The sequence below is a fragment of the Serinus canaria genome, chromosome 2 (genome assembly GCF_022539315.1).
Source record: "Serinus canaria isolate serCan28SL12 chromosome 2, serCan2020, whole genome shotgun sequence".
Taxonomy (NCBI): domain Eukaryota; kingdom Metazoa; phylum Chordata; class Aves; order Passeriformes; family Fringillidae; genus Serinus; species Serinus canaria.
In genome coordinates, this window is record NC_066315.1 from 110,251,153 (window position 1) to 110,275,950 (window position 24,798).

The window sequence follows — 24,798 nt, forward strand, 5'->3', positions numbered from 1 at the left end:
ATAAATTAATTGTGGTCTCTTTGTGTGTAAATGACATTTTTCAGGATTTTGTATATAGAGAGATTATTGAAAAAAAAGTACAATTTACCAGGCTGCTGATGTATGAAGTGTCAGCACCGAGTGCTTCCAGTGCCTATTAGAGCTGCTGGCTTTGCACAGATGGGTGCCCTAGGCAAAGACATTTTTGGCACAGTCTGTCTCACCCGTAGGATCAAAAGGAACCAAAAAAAAAAAAAATCTGGCAATATGCACAGAGAGTAAATTGCATCCTAAAGAGCAGCCCCTAGAATGCAGTCTTGGAATGAATATTGATAAATGAAACATTCCACTTTATGGCTGAAGAGTTGTAGGTGTTTTTTGACTGCCCCCAAATTCCATCCCTCCTTTCTCTGCTTTTGTCACCGACATTTTCTCTCTCTCTCTGTAAAAATCTGTATAACTTGTTCCTTTCAGAGAATCTTTAGGAACTGGTTTGTACACATAGGTATTTTTAAAGGAGAGGGTGTATAAGCTTCCAGCCCTGGACCACATGGGCTCCTGATGGTGCTGGGCTGTGGCTGGCTTGCTTGACTGCTGCTCTGGGCTCACAAGGGTCTGTCTGCTGGGAGAATTAGCATGCAGGGAGCTCCAGTGTGGATTTACAGCCTGCTAGTTACTTGGCACTAATTCCCTTGGGTGGATGACTCTAGTACCTACTAAGAGTGCTTTTGTGCAGGTTAGTTTCAAGAGTGCTTTTGAGTGAGTTAGTCAGGCTCCTTTCTGAAGGTGAAATACGCTGTTTTTCTCTTCCCAAGCACCAAGGGTACCCAAATGGGCAGTCAGTGCTGAGTAGCTAATATGCAGTAAATTCACACCCAAGCTCACTGAGCATGAACTTCCTCATGCAGCCAAATCCCGAGGCTCTGCACTTTGTCTCTCTCAGCAGGGAGCAGATGGCCCTTCTCTAAACAGGGAATACCAATAAAGCCTTATGAAGAGCACAGATATTGTGTGCATGAAGATTCGTGCCTGTCCATGTGCTTATATGAGATGACTTGGATTTATCACAGTCCTTGGGTTAACTTCTGTGCCCGTGATTTTTGTTAAGATACTTTAAGGTGAACTTGGCTGCTGAATTGCCATCATCCTTGTCATTAGTAGACAGTTTAAGCTGCAGGTTTTGATTTCTTCCTTCTTCATCAGCACCAAGACAGCATACTTTTTGTTATATGAATGACTGTGTCTTTCATGTGTGAATCTTTCTTTGTTGCAATTCCCTTTCCCAGAATTTATTTGAACTCCAATTAATGGCTTTCTCTAGATCTTAATGTACTAGGATGTGAAATCAATTTTTAGATAAAACTTTGCTTTAGGCTGGGATTCATAAATAAGTTGATCTATAATTACTGTACAACTTCACTTTATCTTAAGATCACATAAGGGGTTAAATTTTCGTGCAAAGTTTTCTCGAAATTTTATAAATTATTTTATCTGTATTTTATGCTTATGCTTCAAATATATAATTGATTTATAAATCATCTGCATGTTTTCTTTATTTTTTTACTCCAGTATTGCCTATATCCAAGAAAATTTTGTATCACAGAAATTGCTTCTCCAACTTCCATCTATAGTGAGAGTTCTGAACAACTCCACCAGCACTATTGTGGCCAAAGTTTAAATTTACTTACGTACAAAAGATATTGCTCAAAATGCTTTTAACATGTCTTTTTAGAAATGACCTCAGCCATCCTAGCTTGCCAAAGATAAACAGCATTTCTGCTTGACAGGCGTTAACCCTTGGAGGAAGTGAAGCCTGAATGCAGAGGCACTTGCTCTGAGCATTCCGAGTGCTGCTGTAGAGAGGAGCCGTCCTCCCTGCAGATCCCAGCACTCAGGAAAGCTGCAAGGCTGCAGGGGAAAATCAGCCCAAGCCTCAGGGTTTCTCAGTCGCAGATGTAAGATGCTGCTGAATGTTTCCGACAGCAAAGGAGGAGGGTCTGGGCCAGGTCAGCTTGACTGTTCCTCTTAGAGGATAGAAGGGTAGGAGGAAGGCATAAAGTGGGATGGAAAACAAGAAGAGGTGGCTGGTGAGCCAGGCTCTGGATCCTGCTGTTCTGAAGATATTCTGTATTGGTTAAAACAATCACTTGAAAGTATTTTTTAGAGTTTGAGGTTCAAGAATTTTTATATTTAGAGTTTCAGAGTGTTTTTATAGCTTATTTTTATAGTAATTTTTACTGTTGGTTTTATTCCAGAAGAGTTTCCTGTAGCATGATACTTAAAAAAAAAACCTTAAAAGGAATCCACAATTGGGATACTCCATTTGTGTGAATGAGTTGCAGTGGATACGATGAAGCAATTCTTAAAATCCCACAGTTGCTGTTTTCCTTTCAACTGACATGTTCCTGTTTTTAAATAAAACAGTTGAATGCTAGGTTTAAAGAGAAATTCAAAGAATGCTGTGGTGTTATTGGAAATCTCTGGCTATGTCCAAGCAGAAAGGACAGTTGCATGACTCTGTTGTCCATGGCTGACCATGCCATATGAGTCCTTTGTTGGGATATGCTGTAAATCATCCTGAATGTTATCTTTTCAAACTCAGAACAGAGACAGAAGGAGGGTGAAAATTTAAGTCTGAACAAATTTCCTACAGCTTATCATGCAGAAATGTGTTTATTGGCATTCTTTGAATGTAGATATTTGAAGTGCTTAACAATATCTAACTGATGAGGTCTATTAAATGACCTTGTGCTGTAATTCACTTTGTCTGAATTGGAGAAAAGTTCCTGGGCAAAAGCCTCTTAGTCTTATGAGGAAAGGTTGCATATTTAGTCCCAGGGTAATTGCTGATAAATACACCTGTTTAACGGGATGCAATGATAGGGGAAATAGTGGAATGTGAAAGGAGATGGCAATTGTTACTAAAAAGCCTTGGTAAGATATCGTTAGGACAATATTTCTGTGCCATGGTTTTCACCATGAAAAGTGTTTTACTTAATTTTGAGTGTGAGACCCACTTCATTGTGGGTCTAAACGACATTAATTACATTCACATTACTCTCTATTTTGCGTGGGAGGATTCACTCTGAATCCTTTATTCAAAGGCAGTTGTACTGGTTTGCTTTAAGTCTCTTCCCCCACAGCTGTGAGACATTTGCAGTAGCAGGTCGGGTGAACTTGGTCTACCTTTGTGCTTAGTTATAGTGCTTGTATGCAACCATGGAGGCAAAACCAACCAGCTTGAGGGTAATAAAGTATAAAACATACCACATACCTCACCACTCTTCTGAGCATACAGTCACTACATAGGGAAAAAGGACAAGTACACTTAGAAGAGGTGTTTTGGGTGAGATACCATAATATTGCACATGATTTCCTACAAGACGAACTTCATGCCAGTTCACAGGTTTGTGATTGTGGGGACAGGGATGCCTTGTACTGCCCAACATTGTTCTGTGTGGTAACTGATGTTCCTGCTGCTTGATCTTCTGAGCTGGACTTCTGTTGGAAGCTGCTTCACCCCTTTTCTGGCATCCTTCAAGACAACGTTTGTACAAGGAGCTTGTTCTATCAGGAAGCAGGAGTAAGGGAAAACAAGTTTATGTCTCCTGAGCTCAGCAAGAAAGAAAAAATATTTGAATTTGTTTGCTTTTTACAAATATTTGTCACAATGCCAAGCTATTTTAAGCAATCTGGCTACTTCATCTCTACTTATTATCCTCTTCTACATCTGAATTATCACAAGCCACCTGAAATATGGGAATCAGATGTGAATTTTAATGTAAGAGTCATGCTTCAAGCTGACAGGGGTGGGAGGGGGAGCTGTCACTGCATCAGCCAAGATTCTCTGGTGGAAGTGTTGATTGATAACCTATACCTGGGAAAGGAGGGGAGCATCCTTCCCCTTTCAGTGGGACTGAGTTGCTTTCCATTCCCTTGTGAAAGAAGTAGGTAGTCCTGTGTAACCATTGCCTTCATCTCCAGGTATATGAAAAAAATGCAAAGTCCTTTGCTCCATTTTTTCCTTAGGTAGAGTTCACAAATGATCCAGCCCGCCCTGCTGGTAGTGGTGGCTGTCAAGCTGGCCAAGGTATCATTGTCACTGTTTCTTGTGAGCAAATCTGTAGAACAGAGGAACAACAACGGAGCATGGTGGAGTCAAAGAACTTGTCAAAGTTCTTATAGTGTCTCCTGGGTGCTTCTGAACAAGTTGGTTACTTGTTCAACATGTCCCTGTAGGGTTCCCTCATGAAGGTGAAATGCATTCCCTACTTGGATGTGGAACCTTTTGTTTGTTACAGGAGAAAATGGTGAGGTTTCTCATGTTGCTGATCTGTAATTTTTCTGTGTCATGTTTTCCACAGCGGCTGTGTGGCTTCTCTGAGACCTGGAGCTTAGAGAGAAAAAGGGGAAAATGGAGACCCTGATCCTGAACAAGGTCTCCATGGTGTGATGTGCTGTACACAGAGAATGAAAGATTCCTTTTCTCTTCAGGCTTGTGGTAGGTTTTGAATTACCACTGCCCTTGGGGTCCTGAGAGCAGTAAATGCTCCACAGGGCCCAGTTGGATGCTGTTTATTAATGGTCCAACTGAGAATCCAGGGGAGGTTTTCACAGACCATTGTCACAGTTTCTTGTGAGCAAAAGCTGTAGAACAGAGGAACAACAACAGAGTATGGTGGAGTGTGGTTTGACTTCTGGATGACTGGTCTGGGCTTCCTATATGTTGGGTACCATAAGATGTACCTTTTCAGGTGGTGATTCCTGCCATCCAAGGACAGCAATTAAAGGGAGGTAAGAATTGTTTTTTGGAAGTGCTTCCATTAACTAAAGACTAAATTAATAGCTTGGGAAAAAAGTTGCATCCTTTATTTTTTTAATCTACATAAATCCATTAAGTCCTGTGTATCTTTCAGTGTATAAACCAGTACCCAAATTTTCATTTTTTCATGGCATCGATGCCAGGTAATAAGCACCTTTCCTCTCCTAAGTGTAGGTGCTGGGTCTGTATTTATCCCAGCTAGTGACAACTCTGTACTACTGTCTTCTATAAAAAAATTAGCAGAAATGGTGATCCTTGAGATGTTATCTAGGAATTAATTAGGTATATATACACAGCCAAAGCTATTTGCAGGACCCTTCCCTTTTCTCCCAGTACTGAGGTCTACTGGACAATCTTTTAGCTTCAAATGACCCTCTAGAAAAATGAAATGTCGGTGACTCACTCTGTTCACATTTTCTTCCAAATGTAGCCATGTCTGAAAGGTTTTAACAAGCACATTGAATGCTGGGTATAATCTAATTGTGTTTATCATGAGAGGAAAAATTGCCAGCAATGCAGTAGGAGGAAATAAAAACAATCTGTGACATTATGGATGACTTCTATATGTACCACGGCAGATAAAACAGAGGAGAAGAAGCCATAAAGTTTCCCATGGTATTCCAATTAGATGACAAGCCCATGGAAAGAATTACAACTGCTTTCCTGGTTCAGAATGAGGTCCTATTCATTTGAAGGACATATATATATACATTTATATATATATAAAATTTCATTTAACTCCCACTCCTTCTTTTTTTTCCTCCTCAAGCACATTAAAGAAGGTTTCTGGACAACCTGATCACAGACCATACCAATACTCTAAAGCAAAATACACAGCATCACAACTTGGTAAGGATTTTATTGCTAGACATTTTACAGACTGCCAAGTTTTAGCCTAAATCCTCTTAGACATAGTCTGAGTAGGCTGATATATATCTCAAATAGCAGATATAGTTGCTAAGCTGCTCTCCATCATATTTAAAAAGTCATGACAGCCAGGTGAAGTCTTCAGTGCCTGGAAAAAGGGAAACTTCATACCTGTTTTGAAGAAGGATAAAAAGGCAACAACTGTCATAGGCAGAGGGATTGTAACCTCAGCAAGTTTGTGGATGACAAAAAGCTGAGTAGTGCTGTTCATCTGCTTGAGGGAAAGGATGCCATCCATAGGGGCCTTGTTAGGCTTGAGGAGTGGGCCACTGTGGACCTTATGAAGTTCAATAATGTCCTGCACCTGTGCTGGGGCAATCTCTGGCACCAGCACAGACAAGGTAATGAATGGACTGAGAGCAGCCCTGCAGACTGCAGGGATAACCAGAGGATACTGGTTGACAAAAAATCAGATATGAGCTGGCAATGTGTAACTGCAGCCCAGAAAGCCAGTTGTAACCTGGACTGTGTAAAAAGAAATGTGACCAGCAGGTTTAATCTGCTTTTTCGAGACCCCACCTGGCACACTGCATCCAGCTCAGGAACCCTCAGGACATGGATCTCTTGGAGCAGGTCCAGAGAAGGTCCACAAAAATGATCAGATGGCTGGTATGCCTCTCTTGTGAAGAAAGGCTGAAACAGTTGTGGTTGTTCAGCTTGGAAAAAAGAAAGTTTTGGGGGCACCTTATTGCAGCTTTTTAATGCTTAAAGGGGCTTACAGGAAAAATGGAGAAAGACTTTTTATCAGGCCCTGTAGTGATATGAGAAAAGTCAACAGTTTTAAACTAAAAGAGAATAGGTTTAGATTGGACAAAAGGAAGATATTTATTATGATGTGAATGCCTCATCCCTGGCAGTGTCCAAGCCCAGGTTGGATGGAGAAACCTGGTCTAGTGGAAGGTGTCCCTGCCCATGGCCTGGGGCTGGAAGTAGATGATCTTTAAGGGCTCTTCTAGCCCAAACCATTCTACAAGTATATCATTCTATGTCCCTGGTCTCCCTAGCATATTTCTTGGATGCTCTGTTACCTTGTTATTCCCTCAAACAAATGAAGCTTCACCATTCAGCCCCCTTAAACCTCTGGGATTTGGGTTGATCCCCAGCTCTCTTGTAGCTTGGGCATCCCAAATCCTGAATAGTGACTCAAGGGACTTCTGGTCTGCCTCTCAAAGTAAAAAATATAATAATTGAAACACATTATGAGGCCTACGATTTAGTCTTTGTAAGAATTCCAAGCCTTAGATCTTGTTACTTCACCTAGTATGGGAAATCCATATATTAAGATAAGACAGTAAAAAAAAATTAGTCTCTTTACATGTTACCTTATATCTCTTTCCTCATCGCTTCTGAGCATCCTTGAAAGTTAAGCAGAAGTTCTGGAGCAGAAATTCTACAGAAAGGTGTCCAGTAATGAACTTTTCTTTCCATGTGTTTTCCCTGTGGACCAAGGTTTCTCTTTTTTCTCTCTGACTGATCCTGCAGCTAACAAGATGCTTTGGGAGCCTGCCTATTTGCTTCTTTACTCTTTCATCTCAGTGACCACACAGTTTATGTAAGACTCTGCTGTTTTTAAGTTCCACTTATTTGCTACACCTTAGTAGTATTTTAATTTTCAAATACCCAGATGTAATTTTGCAGAAACTGTCCTCTTCCTCTGGTTGTGTCAGCTTGGTTGGGGGTTTGCTGCTCTGTGAAAGTGTGGGTGACACAGGTACATTTGTGCCAGATTCTGCATCTTCTTTGTTCAGTATTATTCTGAAAGATCACAAGATGTATAAACTGTGCACTGCTGGATTCCCCAAATCAAAACAGGGACAGGGGTCAGCTATGTAGGAACTGGTAGCTAGCATGTATTTATAAACAGGTGATAAGTTATATTTGTGTATGCAGAGTGAAAGATTCAGATAACTAACAGCTTGCTTAAATGCCGCATAAATTTGGATCCTTCTTCAATGGAAACTGAAAAACGTTTGGTAAGCAGCACCTGGTTGGTAGCAGAGAGGAAAAGGGACAGACTCAAGAGAACACATGATTTTAGGTCCTCAGCACTGGTACTGCCAAAGTGTGGATTTCCTCTTATTTAGTTCTTCGTCAGTGTTAAGGATGATAAGACCTTCTGTGTTTGATCATTTTGTTAATTCCTCTTACAGGTCTGGATTAAGTCCCCAGGCAGAAAATATGTTGCACACTGAATGGAGAAGCAAAAACAGCCCTTAGATGAGCAAGGTGGGGGGCAGCATTAAGGTCCAGCTCCACAAAGGAATGTGACTCCTAACTGCTGCAGAAGTCAGTGGGTTCACTGAGAAGCAACAATATCTGCATGCTGACTGTGAAGACATCTCTGTAAATACTGTTTTGTACAAAACTGGTGGAAGGGAGACCTGGATCTTCAGTGGTATTTCACTACCTAATTTGTATTTAGGCATTGTCATCTGGATGCTCTGCTTCCTAAGGAGCAGGGAAGCTCAAGATTTGTTTACTTAATACTCATTATATTTTTGGAACCTCATTGATCACCCTGCCTGTTTCATTCTGTGCTCTGGGTGATAAGACTCCAAACACAGCTGTATCTAGTGCAGGGCTGCTACAGTGCACTATGATTTCCAGCTACATTGCACACCACTGTAAACACCCCCCCCCCCCCTTATAAAATCTGGTTCACTGGAACACTGAAAGCTGCTGGCTGCCAGGGAATGTTCCTTAATGAGGGTAAGGAGTACTTGAACACATCTATGACTTGGCAACCCTTCCTGCTTTTTATAAGCTACTATACACTTCAGAGAGAAAATATCTTAGAGGCTACTTTTTAATGGGACAAGTTTACTTAAGAGCTGAGTGGAGTTGGTGCCAGTAGTTCTGTTTTGTTCTAGCTTAATATTAGCCTTGTCAAAGTTCTTATAGCGTCTCCTGGGTGTTTCTGTATTGCATACCATATAAAGCTGGTTTTGGGAGCCAAGAATTTTGGCTGGAATATATATTATAGTGGTCTCATTATATTTTTCTAAAGTGTATCAGAGGTGGCCCTTTATTAAAGATCCATGGAGCAAGGCTGAATTTTTTTTTCTTTCCCCCTTCTGGTTTTGCCTTAGCCCACACTGCAGACACTGGATGCAGAATTTGAGCCAACCCAAGTCTGAGGGTTATTTGGGATCCAAGGTCTTGGTTTGGCCTGTTATAAAATTTGGGCAATTAGTGATTTTTTTTCAGATGATACCTTAGATTTTGAAAATCACCAGACTTTTGGGAGGGTGATTTTGGTTTGGGCCTGCATTAGCAACTACTACCCGAAAAGATTCCTTTCTCGTCTTGCTGACATAAGTATTCAGTCAAAGACAGCTTGCCAACATGGTGCAACATGTGGTGCATCCTTTCTTGCCTCTCTGAGAAGATGTGTGTTTTATGACTGCTTGGTGCTTTCTTACTGACAGACTTCATTAGGTGGTGGACTTGGCAAAGTTTTCACATCAGAGGGCATCCAGCCCATCTCTTCTAGAGTGTTTGTGTGGGAAGCTGGATCCTTTTCTGGCTGCACAAAGGAAAAAGGGAGCTGCTGTAACAAGGCCATGCTTTGTCTTGGGAGAATCCTGGCTACCACAGAAAAGATGGAGAGAATGTGTTGAGATGTGGGTGAGATTTGTTAAATTTATGTTTGGGCTTTAAGCCTATGTCAGGTTTAAGAAAACATGGCAAGGAACCATTTTTATTCCTTTTTTTTTTTTGCCTATTCTCCTGTGCTGGTTCTGAGTTTGGTGTGATTCCATTACCTGAAAAGCAGCTGTGTGAGCCATAAGCAGTGGAATTGAACCCCTGACAAAAATCCTATGGCAGAACCAGGTGCTGCTTTATGTGCAGGGCAGAGCAGCAGTGCAGCCTTGCCTTGGTTTCAGTGTGGTCCAGTTGGTGGTGCCCATGTGGGATGGGTGAAAGGATTCCTTGCTCCCTCCTGTACCTACAGCAGCTCTCTGTGGGACAGTCCAACATGTCTCCCTTCATGATCCTCTTAACCTGGCCAGGGGCTGGTGCCAGCTTCCTTCACTGTACACCAGATTTCAGACTGTGCTCACAACCAGGTGTCCTGGATTGCCAAGCAAATTCTATTCTATTTGCCGTCTGTATGGCAGTTGTCTTCTGCTAAGTGGGCAGTTTTCCTTATCTCTTCCATACCCACTCCTCCCTCAGGGGAGACATCTGCTGATAACAGGCTACTGAATGTCACTGCATGGCTGATAAGAACTACAGCATCCCATTGGGAGATGCTCCGCCCAGAGGGAGGAGCCAAGCATTCCTACCTGGATATAAACTTGAGATTCTGGAACACCAGCATGGTTTCTCCACTGGATTTCCCAGAGGAACAGCTGCCTCTTCCACTGGATCTTCAGAAGAAGACTACACCTTTCAACAGGATCCCTGCTCCAACAGAACCCCATCTGACACTCCAGGAGGACTGCACACAATTCCAACTGGACTGCTACAGCCCCCTGACCAACAGGGTGTCAGGTTGAATTCTAACTCTGTCAGTGTTGTTTTATTTACTGCATTGATTATTTTTTCTTTTTATTTTCTTCCCTAATAAAGAACTGTTATTCCTGCTCTCATATTTTTGCCAGAGAGCCCCTTAATTTAAAATTTATAACAATTTTGAGGAAAGGGGTTTACATTTTTCCATTTCAGGGGAGGATCCTGCCTTCCTTAGCAGACACCTCTCTTTCCAAACCAAGACACCAGCTTATCCAGAACTGCTCCTAAAAGCAATAAAACAAAGTGAGGAGTTGATGCACATGAATCTGTGTGAAGAAGGTTAATCTGAACATGAATGGAAGGCAAACTTCCAGCTGGGCAGAGTTACTGGTGTATATTAACACCAAATATTTATGTTATGGAGGCATGCTTTTCTGACAGGTGGTGGTAAACAAGGCTACTTTGCTCTGTAGTTTTCAAGAAACCTGATTTTCTCTCTTCATAGGAGTTTTGGAAAAAAACCCCAAAACTCAGTGACACTAAATGAGCTAATGGGCAAAGATGAACTAATGGGCCTTTTCAGTTTTAATCCTCAGAGAACAGAGACACTGTTTTCTACTGTTAAATTTCACCCCAAATTTCAAATTTTTCATGAAGAGATTTCAGAGTCTAAATCCAATAGGAAAAAGTCACATGCAAACAGTTTAATTGTATTATGTGACTATTCAAAAGAGACAGGGAGAGGAAGGCTATATGGAGGGAGTGCTGTTTTCAGGCCTGCCCCATTTTCTCTCCTTGCTTTGGCCCAACCAATTCATTTTTCAAAATTCTCAGTTACAGAGGGGAAAACAATGCCTCCATGTCTCATGTGGCTTTCAGTGTCCGTTGTCTTTGCCAAGTATTGTCAATTTCTTAAACAAAAGAATTTTGTTTAAGAAATTGGCCTTATGTAAAGGCAAAATTTCTTGTGAACTCTAGGAGATGATTTTTTACCTGGCCTCATTTTGACTATTTAATTAAGGTAGTACCTAAAGGTAGTACATGAATCAATTTTTTTTTATCTATTTAGGTTGGTGAAACCATAAAAAGAAGCCAAAGATTCCAGTTGCATACTGTTTATTTTTAGAGCAGACTCTGAACAAATGAAACAAATTGCCTTTCCCATGCTAGAGTAAATACCAACAGATATAACTCTTCCTCTAATCTAAAACAAACCTTTCCCAGTCTTAGCCATTCCCTTTCCTAAAAAGTCCAGGATGAGAGCTGTCACTGTGCCCTCAGGTTTGGAGCTGCAGGCTTCCACAGAGCGGTGGGTGAGGAGCAAGTGTGGAGCTGGCTGAAATCAGGGATTGGAAGGGCTGGAGGGATTTGATTGGAAGGGCTGGAGGCTGAGTTAGAGCACAGTGCTGACCTACTGCCCTTGGAAGTGCACTGGTACTTACTGCAGTCCTCATAACCAAGGATATACAATAGAAGTTACAAATACAGGGATAGTGAAGACGAGCCAACAATCCGTCGGATTGAAATCCTTGAAGGACCTCATAAATACTTTAATGTTTACACAGGGCCTGTATATTTTCACAATTACCTTTCCATGAGCCCAAAATGTTTTAACACTGGAACGTTTTCAGGCTTTAAGAAGTTATATTTTCTGATACGTCTGAAAACTGCAGGCTCAGCTTCTCCATTGGCCCATTTTTTATCATGAACAATTAAAGCTGGATTCCTTTTTACCCCCAAATATGCAGAATGCAAATGGTGAGTTCTACTAAAGTTATGTATTGATTATGATCACAGTGTAGTAAGAAGAAAATGTTTGAATTTACAAGGGAATGTTGTACCATAAATTGGGCAAAAAGATGCATCTACAGTATTTGCCTCTATTATCATTAAGAAGTTATAAGAAAAATGACTTTTCTGTAGAGAGATTTTTGAGAGAAACAAACCTATAAGAAGTTTGAAAGGTTTGAGGCAGTTCTTTAAAACCTCAGGGTGAAATTTTGGAGGCATGAAGACATAGATCAAGTGCAGGGAATTTTGCAGCAGCCGAGTGTTCCTCTGGTTTCTGTCACAAGGCGCTTCTCTTTTCTGTCCAAAACAAGGCTCCTATTAGAGTGTGAATGGGACTGTCATGGAGCTGGCACACCTGCTGCATGTATTAGACAAGCAGTGACAATGGATTGGTACTTAGTATGAGGCTCTGGCTCTTGCTGTGAGGTCCATTGTGAATTGCCTGTAAGGTCCATAGCGAGTGTAACACAGATCCCTTTTGGCTCATGGACAAGACTTTCTGCCTGATGTTGAGAGAGGGATAACAAATCCACAGTGACTTTTGGTGGTGTTTTCTATTTCTGGGGAGTCCTGAGAAACCAAAAGAAGTGACTTCTGCACACTTTCTGCAGAAGGAAAGGCGCTGAAGCAGCATCTGGAACTAATAACCTGTGTTTCACAGCTCACTGGTGGGCAGCAAGGGAGCTGCTCCAGCTCCAACAGGCCCTTACGTAAAACCTGCACACAGTGATTTTCAGCTGTGGGAAATCTGAAACTGCTTCTGCTGGCCCAGGGAGGAGGAGACTGCCTGACTCCCTGTTGGTTCACCTGGGACGACAGGCTCCCTGCAAGGGCATCACCGCAGCCTTCAGATGTGGTAGCACGCAGGTGGAGCACGCACATACACACACAGAGGAAAAACCACATCCAGCCATCAAATGGGGTATTCCACTAATTGGAAAGTCTGTTCTGGTGTCTGGCCACCATTTGGCAGATACTGACAGTTTCCACTTAAAGCCAGCCAACCTCGCCAGAAAGCCAGCTGTGTGGCTGATCTCATGAAGATGTCATTGAACAACCCTTTGAACTCCTTCAAGAAATGGTGGGTCTGATTCGAGGCAGGCTGGAATCCCCTGGGGGGTCTTTGCTGGATGTGGGAACACAGACATCCATTGATGTAATAGTTACATCTCAGTGTTCCTGAGTTGCATGTAAGGATATCATCTTCATTCTGGCACCAGGGACTCCTTCCAAGTACACCTTAAGCTGAAACAGAGTCTCATTGCTGTTCATATGTCACTTTTTCTGTTCCTGTGAGTGTTGCTACGTCCTCATAAATATTGGTAGGTTGTCATAATGGTTGCCATGATGAAAAGACTTATTTATTGAAAAAAAAGAAACAGATGGCACCAAATACTTCAATGAATTTCAGCATGTTTGAGAAACCTGTTTTAGAAATACCAGTTTTGTGGAGGCGTTAAATGCCATCTCACACAATTGCGAGTACACTGTGCCTACACAGAGCAACAGCAGAAGTAAGGCAAAAATAAAAAGACATAGAATGGAATAGTTTTGTGAAAAGCCGTAAAGAGATCAGCATAGTTTTATTAGCTGCTGCCATTCAATACATGAAGTTCTGACAGGAGGTGAATGGGACACAAAAGCCATGTTAGACAGAAAAAGCCTCAGGAAGCAGAATCCTGGTGCTGGGGAGAAAGAAGAAGGGAGAAAGAGAAAGTAAGTCACGCACACAAAAATTCAGTTCCCAGAATTGTAGGTGCACATATAGACCACATTTCACTATAAATAAACTGCCAGGTGCAGAGACAGCCACTTATTTCCCGGAAGAGCAGGAAGTAATACCAGCATGCAGGGCACTATTTTTAACACATTCTGCACTTGTAGTGGAATGACTTACTTGCTGTAAGTCATAACTGAGGTAAAAACATGTGCTGCTTGTGAATGGTATGTAAAAGGTAGGGGGATTAGTTAAAGGAATTTTTTTTTTTAAGTGATGAAAGTTTGTAGAAATTTGTAGCTCTAAGTATTTTTATGAAAAATTATTTACGGTTCCTAAAGTGAAAGATCTGTAAGAGGGATATATGTCTTTTAGAAAAGGGAATGCTGAAGTTGGAGGGGTTAAATGCCTTTCCCAAGGAAGTTGATTGTACAGCTGGAAGGAGAAGTGCTGTTGCTTGAAATTCTGGTTAAAAATGTCAAAACCCTATATTTACTGGACTGGGAACAGAGTGTAATCTGTATCTCTAGGTAACTAATGTTGTGTTTTAATAACCTGACCACACTTTTCCACTACAAAGTGTCTGATTTTCTAAGGGATTGAGAAATTTGAAATATTTGTTATATTTTTTTTCCATCTGTGTTACTTTAGTTTACTTGTTTTGCAATCTATTAGACTTAAATCTCAATACCCATTTTGACTAAAATATCAGCTGATAATCTGTGCCTGATTATTAAAACAGATACAGCTGTCACTGTCTATTCCCAAACATTTTAAAGCCAGAATTTTTAATATACTAGTCGGTGCTTTCTTGGACCAGGGAGAGTGGAAAAACGAAGGTGGCTGCTGCAGTACATGAGGGTGGAGGCCCTGAATGAAGCTTTTATAAAAACTGTCTCATAGGAGATTTCCTCTCTTCTTTCCAGTTTGGATTAGGTTTTTTGGCATACATTTGCAAGAAACTCATCATGTCTTTGCATTCAAACTGCAAAAGGCAGCTACTTTGCGAATTTCCCTTGGAAATTGCTCTGCAGTGCTCCATCCAGAGAAGATGCATTTCCCTGTTTGTTTGGTTATAAGCAAGCTCACAAGGCATTTATTTTAGTGCTCAGTTTAATTGCTTCTCTCACTTCTCTCTTCTCCATTCCTAAGGAGGTTTGTTTGAAATATTTCTTTGAGTTTAGATAGCTTGTACTGGTGTCTTTTTGATAAATGACTTTATTTACCTCTCGTTGGTTATAATACCAGGACAGATGGATTTAACACAAGCTTAACCCTTTTGGTTTTGGAAAAGATTTGTACAGGCTTAGATAATAACTTGGAAAATGCAAGAATAGCTGCATCATTGCCATTCTTAATACAGTAATAATCAGCAATATGTTCTAGGGTTAGCCCATTAAACATCGAGACAGCTAATCTGACACTGGATCCTTCTGTCTGTGGACACTTACACATGTTCTTATCTGTTCTCTCTGGAGCTGGCTCTGCATTACTTGCAGGGCTCCTTCTCTCCTGACCACTCAGCTGAGCAGCCTTGGCAGGAGGGTGTTTGCTCCTGGCCCCCTGAGAGCCTGGGTGCTGCATCATCCCCTGTGTCTTGGAGTTCCCAGGTGAGGGCTCATAATCCCCACAGCTGAGGTGAGAACCCATTTTGGATTCTCTGATGTTTCTGCCAAAAGTGGGCTTTTACAGGTCATGGCTGCTGGATGCCACTCTTCAGTGGCCACGGTGCAGCATCTTTTGTTGGACTTGCAGAGCTGGTGAGACCAGATGTGTGCCAGACAGCTGCTTGTTGGAAATGAGACATTTCCACAGCTGCTACTAATCATATGGAGAAATGCCCAGTTCTGGACAGAAACACCAACTGAGTTTAGGTGCCTTCAAGTTTGGGTGGAAGCAGTGAGCAGGCATTGTCAATAGCTCTGAATATTTAGATGTCTGTACTCCCCTAAATACTGACACGGCTAATGAAGGTTGTTAATTACAATTTGTAATTTGTTTTTGGACTTGTAGGGTGAAAACTTAGTCAAGAACTATGACTTTTATATTTTTGCCTATGATTTGCATGCAGTAAATTGAGGCTGTAGTGGTTAAGTTGCTGTTTGTCTAGTTCAAGCATGTGGATCCACTTCCATGATCCTTTACCTGTCCAAGGTCACATGCACATCCTAATTAATTTATTTGTAGCTAAATGCCCTTGCATAAACAACTGCATCTATACAAAGTGGGTAGAAGCTGCTGTTCTAACTAAGCAGTTTTTTATACTGATGGTGCTGGTGGGAAAAACTTCGTAAGAATGAAGGAAAAAAAAGGTAAAGAAACAGAAAAGCAAACTTTTGGAAGGAAATCTCCAAACATTCAACATTTTCCCAATCTTTCCCATCCCTCATCCTCCTTGTACCAATCCATCTCTTTTCCAAAACACAGAAACCTTTTTTATCTCTGACCTTTGTTTCTTTTTTGTTCTGCAATTTTGCAAGCATTAGAGAGAGACAATTTACCAGCAGATTATGAGACCTTGTGGAAATCTATTTTTCTTTAGCGTACAGTAGTTGTTAAGCATGTATAACTTTCAAATCCTCTCTGGAAAATAAGTGACAGGGAGACATTCAGCTAACCCAAACAACACATTTCACAGTAAGTGCTGTTTTACCAAAAAGCCTTTAGACTGAATAGCTAAATGTCCCCTCATTTAAGGATATTGAGGGAGCCAGGATCAGGGGATGCTGGGAAGCTTGTTGTCTTACAGTCAATGTAAATATTTGTAGATATTCTAAAGGGAGTCTGAGCCCTGCAAAACTTCTGGCTCCTGAATTAGCCATAAGGATTCCTCACTTAGTTTAGTGCTCAACTGAACTAGAGACAGCAAGGAGTCGTAGGCCTGGTCTGCCGTGCAAAGTTCCACTGAAGAGTCATTTTCAATAGAGCTAATTAAACAAAAGCCCATCATAGCATGCATGCACTTACATCAAAGCACACAGAGATTTTATAGGTTTAATTTAACTTTAAATCAGCTTAAATGTGTCTATTTCATGGGCTAGCACCGAGTGGAGCAAATCAATTTTAAATTTAATTAAAGTGGTGTTCTTTTTCAGTGGAAGGAGGTCTTATAGGCTTTTCTGTTTCCCTTTATTGATCTCAATGGTATTCTATGAACATGCTAAAAAACCCTTTATTTTTCACACACCTTACTTGAAAAACTACTGAATTCAGTCATCTGCAGATGATTAACATTTTTGCAGTGCATATGTACTATTCTGTTACATAGTAAGATCCATATTGGCATGTAATTTTTGGATAAGCTTTTTCATAGTTTGTTTTCACTAAATGTCTTGTTGAAAAGAAAATTGGTGGGCCTGTGACAAGTATGTAGAAATTTTTTTTATGAATTTTAAGGCAAGGGAAAAAAGTATTTGTATTTAAATGTAAGCAATTTCCTGTGATGTTGTGAGTTTGTTCAGAATGGGATAACCTTAAAGGTGATAGATAGTAAGAAAGCTAATGTAAATAAATAAACTGTATTTATAACGTAGTAGCAGCTACAGGTCATCATAGCAGTGGCTTGTTCAGTACTAGAATGACTATTCTGTTTTTCCAGCAAAATGAAATGTATTAAAAAAAGAAAAGAACTTTTCAGTCTCAGAAAATGCATGGATAGTGGAGACTAGAACAGAATAACTCTAATACTTGCCAATGTTCATAACACAGATAAGTAATTTTAACATCCTCCAACCTGAGAAGTTCCCCTTAGCTAATGAGCCTGTCCTCTTAATTGCTCAAACTTCTGACCATACTCAGACAAAAAAGCACCACAAGTATTAAGCAACCCCCAAAACATCCTCCTGAGAACTATTTATACAAGATGCAGTGGTCAGTCAGGGCAGCTAAACAGTGGTTTACAAGAAGCCCAAATAAAACCTAGAGCTGTCCTGAGCAGGATGGCCTGTGGCAAGTCAATGGGTAAACATTCTCAGTGCAGAAAGACAGAAAGGGGAGAAACAGCCTAAAACAGATGAAGGAAAGTCTGTGAATAAATCCAAGCAAGCAGTGCTGCCTGTGTTCTCATGCACCTCAGTCCTTGTCATGTGTTTGAATTAGGATTATGCTTCTCTCCCACCCACCTTTAAATCCTTTTAATAATCTGAAATTTACATAAAATATGGAACAAACCTATTTGAAGAAAAGTTCTCTTGTACTTTGAAATTTACATAAAATATGGAACAAACCTATTTGAAGAAAAGTTCTGCAGGTTGTCTAAGGAAACCTCCGTGTTATGATTAGATCTGTTATGGTTAGATCCTTAACAATTTATTTCAGTGGGAAAACTTCCACTGGATTTAATAGCAACAGGGTCTGAACTACATTTTCATGAATCATTTCAAGACAGTTTGCCATTCAGGAATATTGGCTTCTTACCAAATGACTTTTTTAGTTAGATCATAAGGCAGATTGTCTTCATTCCATGTTATAGCCAGTCCCATGGATGTGGTCTTGAAAGCAACCTGAAACTTGGATATCATAACTTTGGTGAAATAGCCTCAGTACTTTAACACATTATGCTACTATAGTGAGTCACGTTTTGGGAGAAAATGTTCTCACAAGTCCTATAAAAGAAAAATTTACACTGGATCTATTTTTGTAGTGTGGCTACAGCTCTCTGTCTCTCTTTGAGGTAAATTTATTAAAGTAAGACAGGCTTACTTGATAAAATCCAAATGTAAGTACCCTGCATTATTCCATAAAAAGGCATTTTCAGCATGGTAAATAAAATGTCCTTGCTTGAAACTGCATTTCAAAACCAAGGCCTTTGATGCACCAACACAAGTGTGCAGCAGCAGTGGCACTCCCCAGCTGAGCAAAGTGTCCTTTGGGAGGCATTTGGGCAAGCTTGTGGTTGTGAAGGTCAGCAAGGTTTTTGACACTGTTCTGCACCATATTCTTGTATCCAGTGTCTTCAGTCTAGAGGCTGAACAGCCAGATGGTAAAATACCTGGAGGGCTGGTTTTCCTGAGAGGGTGCTGATTAATGGGACATGAGCTGCCTGGAGGCCTAACAAGGAGAGTTCTGCAGGGTCTATCACCAGAAATGTTCAACAATTCCATAAATGACTTGGAGGAGACAGTGGAGTGTGCTTTCAGCAGAACTGCAGGTGCTGACAAACTGGAATGGCCAGGGCTGGACCACTCATGCTGTTAGGCTGCACAGCTGGGGCTGGTTCATCCTGGAGACAAGGTGGCTTTGGAGGCCCCTAACTGTGTGTGCCCTCCTCCTCACCCCCATAGTTTTGGGGGCCACTGGGGACGTGGAGCCATGATCTATCTCCACAGCGGGGCATGGTGGACAAGGGAAAATGGCACCAGTTGAAATGAGGTGTTCATACTGGATATGAGGAAATGCCTTCCCACCATGGGGACACTGGGGTAGGGGTGCAGGCTGTCCCAGGTGGTTGCACAGGCTTCATCCTTTGGAAGTCTTTAAGACCTGACAGGAGAAATGGACATCGTTTGAGCTCATGGTGGAGCCCACCTTCAGCAGGAGGCTGGTCCAGAGAACTGCTGAGATCCCTTCTGACTTGAACAATCCCTGATTCTTAGGATCCTACAGGCGCAACTACAGTTTGGCTTGGTGTTCACCTGAGAAGTGATATATTGGTATAGGCTTTCTTTAGCCAATTCTTTTAAAAGATGCCTTGGCCTTGTAACAGTCTTTCATAAAACAACTCTTTTGCCTGCTTTCCTACACCCCCAAAGCAAAGTTATTCCTTACACCTACAGACAGGAGACTTCATGAAAGAAATGTCACTGATGATGAGCAGTGAATCCGCACAGTCCTTAGTGTGTTCTTACCTCTGCAAAAGCTCACTGATGATAATGCTAGGGGTTTAGTAGATGTAGGCAATACACACACTTCATAATACCAGACAAAACCAAGACCACAGAAGCATATAATGAGATATCCCTCACATTTTTAGAAGTGGCTGATTTGACAAAACAGAAGGATATTTCATAAGTTTCGGCAATAACACGGAGTATTTGCTTTCTATGCAACAGAGAAAAACTGTGAAGTTGTGAAGACTGAAAGTCTACACTCTGCTAAGAAGTACACTCTAGAAATTTCTGGAATGAAACAGTATTCACAGTACTCTTATTTAAAAACCATTTGGTGTTTGTACATAGTTCACGTGATTCAGGAAGTAGCTATTATCATGAATCACATTTTCACATTGTGTTCACTGTGCTAGGTCTATCATATTCCTAGACAAAGCTTAAGGCAGGCAAATACAGATTTTTATCTGGCCTATGGAAATAAAAAAGAGGCAGAGGATGAGCAGGAATCTACTCATTTAGGAACAATGAAATTCCTTTGGTGGAGTGTTTTACACAACAAGCAGCCACAGTGGCACAATTCTGACAGCAGCTTGTCAGCATCTATGGTTCCCTTTGAGTTTCACCACTTGTACTTCATTAATTGGTGGAACTCAATGAGGTTAAGAATGAAAAAACACATCTCTTGGGGATTTAAAAATTTTGTTTATTCTCCACCCAGCCGCTTTGATTTGCAAGGTAAATTACTTCTCATTTTAACTCAGAAACAAAATGCAGTTCAGAAAGGTTCATTTTTTTCCATAAATTGGTGTTCTTGGTCCCCTGAAATGTGGCTCTATAATAAAATGATGTTCCAAATTTATATTGCCTGCAGTCTGTTTCATATAACTGGGGATGGGTATGACGTGTTTTGATACACATAAGACTATTTTTTTGGGGATTCATTTAAATCCATCCCAGTTTAGAGGAAGAAACTTACCTCAGCTTTGTAGGTGCCATGTCTGAAGTTCATTGTCTTCTCAGCTCATTTACTCTTAGACAGGTGGTCATATAACAAACCATCAGAATAACTGGCTTGAGAAAACAGCCTCATGTCTGTCAGGAGGGAGGACAATAACTAATAGCATATGGAAAGAGTTACTTTTACCACAGGGATGAAAGGTACCATGGTAAAACAGGATGCGGGCAAATGTATGCTCCAGTTGTCTCTGTCTGTGGTTTGTGTCAGCCTGTTTCTGACCAGGAGGTTCTGGCTTATGGTGTGTCCAGATGACAGTCAGAATAATTAATGTTTTTTTTTTTTTTTGGAAACAGAAACTATGAAACAAGCTTATAACTAGAGCTGTTAGTTTATTTCAGTTTTAAGATTCTGGCCTACTATAATTCCATAGAAATGATTCTTAAATTTTGCAGAAAGTATCTTTATTTTCCATTTCACCTAACTGTCAGAAATAGGGGGTACACGTGTTTTTCAATTTTGTATGTTCATATTTCCTGAAACTTTGTCTAGAACCTGAAAATTATTAGGACATACTGGAAGAATCTGTATATGATTTGTGAACTATCTTTGAAAGGGTAATTTTTCTAGCTGCTGCTACTGCTGCAAAAATCCAACCCTATTGCAATGATAAACGTAAGCATGAATTTCTCCAAAGTGCTTAACTTTAATCTATTTGATATCATCCAGAATTCCAGAGGATTTCAGCTCAGATTAAAAATCCTTTTTTACCATGAAAAGTCATGCAAATTGATAAGTGGGACTTACGACATCCTGCCTAGGATGACCAAGCCATGCACATGGTAGAGTTTATCACGTATCTCACACAAAGCAAGGCAACGCTTGATAAGCACTTTTATTGGGTAATTACATTCCTTTTTTTTTTTACATTTGCAAATAAAGCAGATTGATTTCCATCTTGAAGTAATTTACTAACACATTATAAACTCGTCAAATGCTAACGTGGTGCAGCATGCCATTTCCTGTTTACTAAGTAATCCTTTGGCCGTCTGCTTTGTGTCTTTCAGGTTGAACCTGGAGTTGTTCTCTGCCAGGGACGTCATGGAGCCTGGCGTCAGAGCGCTCCACCTGAAGGAAAACATTGCCTCCTTGGCTTGGCTTCTTGCAAATACAAGCCATGGCTGAACCCCAGAGGTTTGCAGGCCCAAGCCAGAACGTGCAGAGGTGTTCCAGGGAACAAGTAAAAGGTAAAAATGGTATCAAATTGATGTCATGCGATGTTTCTGGCTGCTTATCAGATGATTTTTTTTTTCTTTAAGCATCTGTTTGTGAAGATTATTTGGGATGTATATGAAACTTGTTCTTTCTTCCTTTAGCATGAAAAGCAGGTGTTGTTTAAAGAAAGGACCCAGGTCCTTTCTAGCACAAAGTCATCTATTGCATCAGGAATTTATGGAAACAGCAACAATGAAATGATCTTATGAGAACAGCACAAAAAGGGAAAAATGCCCTTTGGAGACTTAAAGGTTCACTGAAACAGTAATTTTAAAGGATTTGAATCCAGTTACTCATGACATTTCCCATGCCAATTCAAAGCTGGCCCGCTCTTTCTTCACTTTTTTTTTTTTTCATTTTATTAGTGTATGCTTTTACAGGAAATGAGTTAACATAAATCATATTGCAGACAAGATAAGCAACAAAGTCACTGGAAGTAACATGCTAGGGTAAACAAGAATCAGACTAAAGGAATCCTTGCCATATGGGGCACTCTCAAAAGGCATATAAAATCTCCTGATAAATGAAGTATTTGTGGTACTGTATTTCATATGACAGCAAGAGTGAATTCATCCTTTTAGGAAGGGATATTAAGACTGTCCTTTGAGTGGTGGGTCATGAGTGGGAGAGGCAGTGACTTAATTTCCACTTTGAGTATCCTAGAGAAAAGGAGAAGATGCATATGCACCTCCTACTGCATTGGAGTTCACACAGCAAAGCCCTATGAATTCTGCTTCCAACAACAAAAGTGGACACATGTAATAAAAACAGATGGCCAGTTTTGTTTAGCAATATTATAATTTTTCATGATTTTCATGGCTTCTTTTGTCCTGAATGGCTGGAGTATTCTATATATTTTCTTGTACAGAGTTCTTTTTTTATCCACTTCTGTTTTATCTCCTTAACTGCATGGCACTTGGAGCTACCTGTGAGCATACAAGGATAGAAGTATTTCTTTTTGTCAGTGTGGATTGTGGAAAAAAACTATCTGTGCATCATTGGTGGAGATTTGATTAGTCCTTGCCCATCTGCCTACTGTATAACAAATTTTCAAGGATGAACTAAAAGCAGCTGAAAGAATATTTAAAAAAAAATTTTGAACTTGCTTCAGTGACAAGTGAAACAGTTTGTATAAATCTTTTAGGAAGACAAATATCTTCTCGCAATGAGAATTTTACAGTGGGAATTCTTTGAGTTTCAGTGGCCTAGAGGAGTAATGACATCAATAAGAGCAGTCTTGTATACTTGTGTGTGATACATATACTTGTTTCCTCACAATGATGTTATCATAAACACAATTAATACAAAATGTGCTAAGGCCCTAAAACCTAAATTTCTAAGTGGTCGTCTGCACTATGTACCAGTCTGAAGATATTATAGAGCATAAACTAGTGTGCTTTTTTAGTTCTCAGCTGTTGACAGCAATAAAACTAGAAAGCACACTAGCAACAGCTACTGCTGAAGTTCCTTTAAAATTCACTTTACAGGCCCAGGCTGCTGAGGCATATGCAGAGTTCATGTAAATACTGTTGTGCTTTATAATGCAGAGCAAATTGGTGTCAGAGGATGCAAAAAGGTGGAAAGGAAGGCTGATACTAGGACACTCCAAAGAGAGGTGCCTGCAGAGAAAAGCTGATGCTCCCTGAAAATTCTGGTAGGGTTGTGGTTTTCTCAATCTTCAGAGCTCTTTGGTGATACATTCTGTTAGAGCTTTTTCAAAGGGATGAAGGAAGAAGTTTGTTTCCCTGTGACTTTCAGCATAAACGAGCTGTTGCTAGACTGTTTTGAATAAAACCAAGATAATATTATAAATGGTTGACAAAGAAGAATCAAATAGCTTTTTTGGCTAGTAGGTACCTCACTCCAGTGAAACACATTCAGAGAGGTTGTCTGGGTGCAAGAATTGTGTTCTGGGGTGCTGTGACCATACCCCTTCTTGTCCCAGTGTTTGCCTAGTGGCTTGAGGACTTTCATGATGAATTTTGAATGCCTTGTCCCCAGCAGGGACCGCAGGTGACTTTGCTGTTCTGCTGTTCTCACCAGCGCTGGGAAGGGAATGCTCTGCAGTCATCCTCTGAAACAAATCTCCAGTAATGTGTTGTGTCATGGAATTTGTGTATTCATGACCAGGAGCAGTTAGGGTTTAGGTTTTCCATCTTACTCATGGAATTACAGCTCTTGCAGCACGTAACTCTCAAGACCAAGATGACAAATGCTGTGAACTCCTTAAAGGAGAAAAGTGCTGTTCAACCTCTTACCCTATGAAAACCAAGGAAATCCTGTACAGATGTGATGTGACCACAGCAGAAAAGTGATAAGTTATTTACCCATCTTGTACATCAATAATGTTAAAGTGGAGGATGTGTGGCTTGTCTGACATATCTTAAAAAGGTGGCTTGGGGAAGATGTAAAAAATAATTGCTATGATGTTTTTGCTGAGAGTTGCCTTGGATGTAATTATTGATTCTCGAATATGGTGGTTGGATTTTTTCCTCTCTTGAACAAAAATGTTGTTATTAGGTTGAAAAGAATGGAGTAACAAGCTAATGAAGGGAAAGTAACAAACAGCCTGCCAAGCTTGCACGAAGGCAGTGGCAGCTCATAATTTTTTAATAATGTTTCTCATTTATATGTTTTTTTGTACCATTTTTTTCTCATGAAATAAGCATGGACAAAACACTGTAAATTTGGTCCAAATGTAAAAGTTATTCAGTACCTGGCCACACTTGGAAACTGTAGCAATGAGAGTTGCTGTATACGGATGAAGTGTTGTTATGTTTCATAATACATATGAGTGATTCTGACCCTTTGAAGAAAAAAGGTCAATGCCAGTTCCTACAAAAGCAAGGATGGTGGCCAAGCAATGTTGGCTGGAATTTGCATAGGCCTACAAATGCACCTTAGTGTTGGCCTGTAGCAAACATGTAGATATTCCAGTTTTATTAAAGAAAAACACAGACATGCCTCCCCCTCTCCCCCAAATCTTCCAGATCTGCCTAGTGGGGCTAGATTTTTCTCCTACTCTTTGTGATCTGGATAGTTACCC

General features: G+C 40.5%; 1 pseudogene; it reads left to right on the plus strand.

Annotated features, from left to right (window-relative positions):
• Positions 1–24,798, plus strand: part of LOC115485399 (uncharacterized) — a 133,636-nt pseudogene that overhangs the window by 26,505 nt on the left and 82,333 nt on the right.